Here is an 8,080-nt window from a genome sequence, read left to right as displayed (position 1 = left end):
CTGGCTGCTTGGTAATTTTTTTTGTAATTTTTTTTTTTTGTTAATTGTGTATTACAAGTGTAGTTGTAAACCCTTAAAAAAATTTAATGATGTGTCACTGTTTTTAAAAATGCTTTTTTTTTTTTTTTTTTTTTTTTTAAGGCGACGGTGGATATGGAAATCATTCCTGGTTGCTGACTCCTTTAAGCAACCCTGTATCTTCCTCAGAAAAAAGGTACCAATCAGCACACATTCGTACCAGGGGTGTAATAGAAAGAACCTTTGGTACACTTAAAAGCCGGTTCCGCTGTTTAGACCGGTCCGGCGGTGTGCTTTTATATTCACCCTCCAAAGTTTGCGATATAATTATTGGTTGCTGTATTCTTCACAATATTTGTATTGCAAACCAATTGGAGGTTGAAATTGATCCAGACATTAGTTTGGATTTGGACCTTTCTCCTGAGCTTGGTCAGATGGAGGAGTTTGCAACTCATGTTCGTCAACGTGTAATAGAAGATTTTTTTTCATGTAAGTATTACTTTCTTTACAACGGTAAAATTGATGTGTGTATTTTATAAAAAAAATAATGTCCTTGTACTATTATATATACAGGAATGATGGCAAACTGTGTACCTGGCCCCAAAGGAGGATATAATCTAGCTTTTCAGAAAATGGGTAAGGAAGTGAAAAATAACATCATGGTGAGTATAATTTTTTTTTATACTTTAAAAAAATGTATTTGTTGTATTGCATTTATATGTAAGGGAGTGATGTGATTGGATATGTCAATTGATAACTGAAATCTTTTGACAATATTGCTGACCCTTAATAATTTTTTTATGAAATGCAAATCAAATTTATTTTTCTTAATAGAGTGATACTGACCTAATTTTCTTATTTCTAATAGATCTCCTAAAAACAAAGCAACAAGGATCTTTTGGATATTGGACTGAAAAAAAATATGCAGAGAGAAGCAGTGTGGTGTCCATTTTTTTTTTTTTTTTCTCTAGGACTATACAGAATAAAATAAAAACGACTTATTCCAAAATGTATTCATATATAAGTTTCAAAAAGTGATCACTGCAGTACCTTTTTGAATAATCATCCAACAAAAGTGACTTTACTCTTAAATATTGTTTCCTTTATTTTTTGATATCAATAAACAATTTTTTTTTTTTTTTTGTAATAGGCACTATAGCAGGGGGAAGAGAAACGCAGTTTGGTCCCACTGTCATAATTACTAATCAACCACAGACTGTTCAGTGCTGCCCTTGATTCCTTAGTGAGTGCTGTCCCCTAAAAATTGTAGTTGGCCTCCCCCCTAGGGACACCCAGCCCAGTGCTGATAGCACTACGGTTCTTCCTAATACCCCTGGGCTGGGGCTTATAAATGGGCATTTTGTTTTTATAAAAAAAAAAATTTATTTGAGGAACTACATGTCCCAGCCAGCAATGTTTGCCTAAATAGTGTGGCCATGCAGCTACTACTCTAACTACAAGCATCAGGATTCCCATGGCACCCAAAAAAGATTGATACCACTTTGAGAACCAAAAGTGTCTTCATGCTCTTACACACATGGCTGGCTGGGATCTGTAGTTCCACAAATCAAATTGTTAAATAAAAGCACAAAACCCTCATTACAACCACAAATCTTTATAAAAAAAAATAAAACCCCAAGAAATACAATAAACACCCTCATGTACACCTTATTAAAAAAAAATAAGAAAAAAAGTAGCATTGCTGAAATACTCTGTTGCAGCCTTTACTAGAAAGACATGACAGCTACCGTGTTCTGATGCAGATGTACATCTTCTGAACCTAAATTTAAACTTAACCCTAGTGCAGCCGACCTACTGCTGTTTAATTAGAAAAACTCTGGAAAAAATGTCAAAGCGTAACCCATATTTTCAATAAAACAGCACTGGGCAAACCAGCCTGGGTGATTAGCACTATAGCAGGGGTAAAAATGTCATAATGATTAAACACCCACAGACTGTTCAGCGCTGAGCTGGATTCCCTAGGGAGTGTGTTCCCCTTTAAAAATGTAAACGAGCCACCCCCCCCCTAGGGACACTCACCCCACTACTGATAGCACTAGGGCTCTTCCTACCACCCTGGGCTGTGGGTAGTAGGGTAATAAAGGAAGAATATTTGTGTAAAAAAGTGAAATAAAAAACCATTTTATGTTGTGGAACTACAGGTCCCAGCCAGCATTGTTGCCCAAAATAGTGTGCCCACGCTGCTACTAGTATAAGTACAAGCACCAGCGTACCCACGGCAGCCAGGGCATGTTGGCACTTGGCAAAGCACAAGTGGAAACATGACGTGACACCCACGGCAGGCTGAGACCTGTAGTTCCACAAAACAAAATTTTTTGTTGGTTTCTTTTATATAAATATTTTTTTTGGGTAATGAGGGTGTTGTGATTTTATTTTACTATTTTGTTAAGTGGGTATGCTGGTGCTTGTACTTATACTAGTAGCAGCGTGGGGACAAAAATTTGGCAAATATGGCTGCCTGGGACATGTAGTTCCACAAATCTGAAATTTTTTTTTTCCCATACTAAATACACATTTATTACCCTACTACCCAGAGCCCCTGCCTAGTAGGAAGAGCCCTAGTGGTATCAGCACTGGCCTGGGTGTCAATAGTGGGGTGGCACGCTTACATTTTTCAAGGGGAACACCCTTGTTAGCGAATCCAGGCCAGCGCTGAACAGTCTGTGGGTGTTTAGTCATTATGGCATTCTTACCCCTGCTATAGTGCCTATCACCCAAGTTGTTTTGCTATAATACACCCTGTTGTATCAATACCTTTTTAAAGAAAACGCTATACTTAGTTTAATCCCATTGAAAATTATCTCAAACTGCTATCTTGAGTGTTAAACATTCAACTCTTTCCCTGAAAGTTAATTTAATAATACTATTTCTTACCTAAGCACAACTTTTTTAATTTTATATGTAATTAAATTAAAAATATGTATGCAAATTTAACCACTAATGACTATATATCAGAGTAGGAGCCATTACAACCGTCATACATGTATACAAAAAAGTTTAGGGTACATGTAAAAATGTCATGTCTATTCTCTCTATTGTCATGTGCTGCATTTTTTTTTTTCAAAAAATGGTTGCAGTAGTTCACAGTTAACAAGTCTACAACATCCCAACTTTAAAAAATGGAAATACTATCCCCCTAAAATATTGGCAAGGTAACTGCATTTGATGAAGGTGTATCTATCTAATAATTAAAGGAACAATAAATTCAAAAGTAAAATTTTATTGTACAAAATACATAAGATTTTTAATACATTTTTCTTAAGTTCATTCAGTCCCTTGGATTTTCAAGCTGTTTCTTTAAAATGACATCCACCAATTCCATCCGAACATCTGCAAGAATTTTTTTTTATTAAAAGCTTATCTTTGAAATTAATATTACATTTCACATCTAAATACTGGAACATTGATAGTGCTTTAGTTTATATGGACACAAAACATATCCTATTGTTGGACTCTTGATAAGGAGAAAAATGTTAACATTCAAATAGACTGCATTAAAAATGTATGTCTAAGTCAATAGTTATATAGTTTTTTACCTGAAAACTCTAGTTATGTCTGCAATTTTCGATTCCATATTCCTGAAAGTTGTATCCATCCAATATTTGGGTGCAATCTTAAAAAAGTAAAAAGAAAGAAGTGTATGTAAAACCTGTATTTTTTAACAAAATACAAACATAACTTTTAAAACAAGGAAGGATCAGTATGGAGTAGAATATTCATTGTCCATGTCACATAATATCCCTTCCATTCTGCAAAAAAAAATTAAAAATTACATTTTTATGATAAAGAATAAATTGAAACAAACTCACCAAATATTTAACAATGCTGATCATTCCTGATGTTGAAAGGTCTGTACATTTCACTTTTTTCTGTGTTAGGATAAAAAAGAAAAAATATGATTACTTAAATTTTCTCAAGAATAAAAAAAAAAAGAAAAAAGATATATATATATATATATATATATATATATATATATATATATACATATATATATACACACACACACACACACACACACACACACACACGAGGAGACAGACACACACAGAGACTCACACACACGGAGACTCAGACATTTCAGGCATGCATCCTAGAGAGAAATAAATAAATACCAAATAACATTGTAACGTAATGCTTTTGGATGATGTTATCCTCTTGCTTTCACTTCCTAAGCATTTTGATCCACGATGCTTCTGGGTTACCTAGAATTGAATGTAAAACATAGAAATTAGGATACATTTACATTCATATAAGAAACTTATAGTAGACATTACTGTACATATGACATATTTTTGTTTTTATGTCACTAACCTATTATCAGTTATACGCTTCTTTTAACTAATCATTTTCTTACCCTTCTTCCTCAGATGAGACGGGGTTGATGATTTCCTCTTCTGGATGTTCCTGTAACAATCTCCTCCTTGCTGACTCCGCTCTTCTTACTTCCACCACGGGGGTGTGGAGTGCAGATGACGTCCTCTGCTGTGGTGTTGGGGGAACAAATCCAGAAATGTTCCAATCGGCTAATGGGACTGAAACATTACCCTGTACTCGCTGGAGTCTCAGCTCTTCACTGATATTCATTACATGCATTGACAGCATTTGCAGATGCATTGTCTGTTGTTGTTGTAGCATATGCATCTGTGCCATGGATTGATTCATCTGGTAATACACTGCTGTATTCTGCTCCATTGCAGCAGCCATTCGCGTTTGTAAGTTGTTATTTACTTGAATAGATGCTGACATTTCACTGTGCACTGTGATGAGTCGCTCCAGTAACGAATTGGTGGTATTACGGGAGCTTCGTACCTCTTCCACAACAGAAGTTAAACGGTCTACCGAGTCACCAATTCTCTGAACTCTGTCTTCCATATTTCGGCGAGATGTTTCCTGCCTTCCTTCCATCTTTCTGGCAAAGTCTGTGATGGAATGAAACTGAGTGGCTTGTTCTGGCAGACCGTGCACCAGTGTTGGAAGACTGGTGCCTGTGGAAGGTACCCTTGCTTGAGATGGACCTTCCCCTTCGGTGGTTGGAACTTGAAGGTTGGGGAAGGCTTGCTGTAGCATCTCAAATCTTGTTGCAGCATCTTCGTGGACCAAACTGTCAACTGGCGAAAATGTCAGTGATTCACTGTCATGTTCTAATTCCTCTGTAAAACAAAAAAAAAATACTACATCAATTATTCAGATATTACATTATATGATTTCAATGTTTAAAATGATTTGAGAAATGCATGTATTCTGATAAAAAATTTTAAAAAAAAAATTAGTCACCGGTTACTGAGCCGACAGGAGATGCTATTTCTTCCATGGCAGCTTGAGAATAAAAGGTGGATACTGGTGTTACCACCTGTTCCCTTGGGATGATGGATTCTAAAACATAAAATAAACAAATAAAAATTAAAATTTGTCTATTAAATACCCCAAAAATATGTGAGACATTTCATTATCTAAAATGATACATGTGTACAATTACAATATGTATATTCCTATGGATCTGAAAAAAAAATACGATTATATTGCTAGATAGTTATGTACACACAATTTTCAACATCTTCATACCTTCACGACTATGAGCAAGGGTTATTGATGTTCCCCCTTCTTCACACATCTCTTCAACGGGTCGGCCTTCTATACATAAAAATAAATTAGATAAAATAAATTATTACATATATATCTATATATATATATATATAGATAGATAGATAGAGAGAGAGAGAGATAGGTATATAGATAAAAAAAAAATGACACATTAAAAAAAAAGGTTGCTGAGACCAAACAAAAAATTAATTCTGTGTAAACATTACCTCGCTGTACATCAGCAACAGGTTCCGAGACGTGTACCTCAGTCACTCTTCTTCTCTTGTGAGCTGTAAGTTAATTTTAAAATACTATTAGATGCTATTATTAATTGTTGACAAGGATTTAAATAGTAATCAAGAGTGACAATGAGGAATAGTGAGTGAGAGAGTGTGATAGTGAAATGAAAAGATAGAGAGAGATAAAGCAATATTAAAGAAAAAAAGAGGGAGAGTGACAGTTAAAAGAGAGAGTGATAGTGAAAGAGCGAGAAAGAGAGAGAGAGAAAGAGAGAGAGAGAGAGAGAGAGTGAAATAGAGAGAGACATTGATAGACCTAAGAGCGACAGTGATATAACAAGAGAGAGAGTTATAGTAAAAGAGAGAGAAGGAGATATATGCATATTGTTTTACAATGCAAATATAATTACCTTTTTTATTTGGGTCAACAGTTTTGGCAGGATGAGTAGACTTGGTTAAACGGCTTTCTTTTTCTGTAACAAATAATTATAATAAGCTTTGCAAAATGTACTATATTTAAAATATATTATATCTACTTGATCACAATATATACCTTGATTGGAAGCCGTTGTCGCTACTTCCACTGCGACTTGTCTTGGCATAAGCAATGTCACACCTATAATAAAAAATAAAATTTATTTTTAGTTATATAGAAGCAATAACATTACATTTTTGTTTTTGGACAATTTTATGGAAATATTAGATGCACCAAAAATAAAAACTTACATTTTACATTGGAAGAATATTTTTTTGATATATATTAATTGCATGCAATAATTATAGTAACAAGTGTAACATCAATTCCCTGGTATTATTAGACAAATGATATACATTTCTATCTTACTATTACAAAATTATAAACATGTAAATATGTATGTGTATATGTAGATATGTATGTGTATATGTAGATATATATATACACACACTTGTAGGTTAATTGACTGCTATTGGAATTGACCCTAGTGTCTGTGTGTGTGAATTTAGACTGTAAGCTCCAATGGTGCAGGGACTGATGTGAGTGATTTCTCGATACAGTGCTGTGGAATCTGTGGCACTAAAAAAAAAAAATGGTGATGATGATGTATGTACATACATACACAAATATGTTTGATTAAATTTTGATGTAAAACCTAATAAAATAATAAACAACTTTATTATGGAACCTTTTTTTTTCTTATTTAACATAGGTGATATTGTCCATAAAAACTGTTATGTGTGAATAATATTGCTTTAAGGTTAAAAGTTTAAGGGCTACATTTAATAAGCTGTCGATTAGAAAAATTGGGGATGTTGCCTATAGCAATCAATCTAATTCTAGCTTTCATATAAAGCTAGAATCTAATTGGTTGCTATAGGCAACAGCCACACTTTTGCTAACCCGCAGCTTAGTAAATCTAGCACTATAATGGGTGTAATGTGTAGTGTAAAGTATGTAATCTATGGAGCATGTATACATGCATGTTACATCTTTATATCATACCTTCTCCTTCTACACTCCTGTGGCCCTTGTGTCCTTGAGAATAACCCAAATCTAAAATACATTAAAGAAAGATTTATTAGTACATCTTTATATAAGATTTTGGCAAGGCAAGTAAAAAAAAAAATTACAAAAAAACAAAACTTTATTATACATTTGCCATTTACCTCCTGATTTGGATTTTCTCTTCCGGGGTACTGCTTCACTTTCATGTCTTCTCCTTTGTGCTGCATCTTGTTCTGCAAAATTGTAAAAAAAAACTTAGAATTTTATACAAATTTAATTGACATCGTCACTTTTATAGACAATTATACATACCTCGTGGCTGGAAGGTGGATGGATCAAGGGTGTCCACTGTCCCTTCCACTCCTTCCACAAGATCATCACTGAGAATTTGCCGCATCTTCTTCTCCCAAGGCTTAAATTTTAGGCGCAGTGGCTTGCCACTACCGGTTCCCCTACGGGCAACGGCTGCCATCTTTGCCTTCGTGGTGCGTTTGCAGTCCCGAAAGCGTTTCATGCAAACCGCAACTGATCGGACTCGAACACCTACTGCGGACACAGCAGAGGCAATCTGGGACCAAATCTTCTGCTTATGCTTGAAGGACGCCTTCAGCGATTGGGCACCCTTCAGTGTCTCGTAATGTTGCAGTACCCCAGCAACAAGGACTTCATTCTCCTCAAGTGTGAAGCGCCTGGATCGTGTTACAGATGGTCCTTCTTCATCATCAGATCCACTCTCTGT

The 8,080-nt window shown here is 35.0% G+C and overlaps 3 long non-coding RNA genes across 3 annotated transcripts; all 3 read right to left on the bottom strand.

The window, feature by feature from the left end:
• Positions 1-3,243: 3,243 nt before the first annotated feature.
• On the bottom strand, positions 3,244-3,803 carry LOC142160403 (uncharacterized). Its single transcript, XR_012693205.1, has 2 exons — positions 3,576-3,803; positions 3,244-3,369 (listed from the first exon to the last, which is right to left on the bottom strand). It is a non-coding gene; the product is annotated as an uncharacterized LOC142160403 (long non-coding RNA).
• A 2,480-nt stretch (positions 3,804-6,283) lies between these two features.
• On the bottom strand, positions 6,284-7,356 carry LOC142160402 (uncharacterized). The gene is made up of 3 exons (XR_012693204.1): positions 7,339-7,356; positions 6,412-6,474; positions 6,284-6,331 (listed from the first exon to the last, which is right to left on the bottom strand). It is a non-coding gene; the product is annotated as an uncharacterized LOC142160402 (long non-coding RNA).
• A 2-nt stretch (positions 7,357-7,358) lies between these two features.
• Positions 7,359-7,776, bottom strand: LOC142160401 (uncharacterized). The gene is made up of 3 exons (XR_012693203.1): positions 7,654-7,776; positions 7,503-7,574; positions 7,359-7,389 (listed from the first exon to the last, which is right to left on the bottom strand). It is a non-coding gene; the product is annotated as an uncharacterized LOC142160401 (long non-coding RNA).
• Positions 7,777-8,080: the final 304 nt, after the last annotated feature.

The sequence above is a fragment of the Mixophyes fleayi genome, chromosome 6 (assembly GCF_038048845.1).
Source record: "Mixophyes fleayi isolate aMixFle1 chromosome 6, aMixFle1.hap1, whole genome shotgun sequence".
NCBI classification, from domain to species: Eukaryota; Metazoa; Chordata; class Amphibia; order Anura; family Limnodynastidae; genus Mixophyes; species Mixophyes fleayi.
This window is presented reverse-complemented; position numbering and strand designations above follow the sequence as displayed.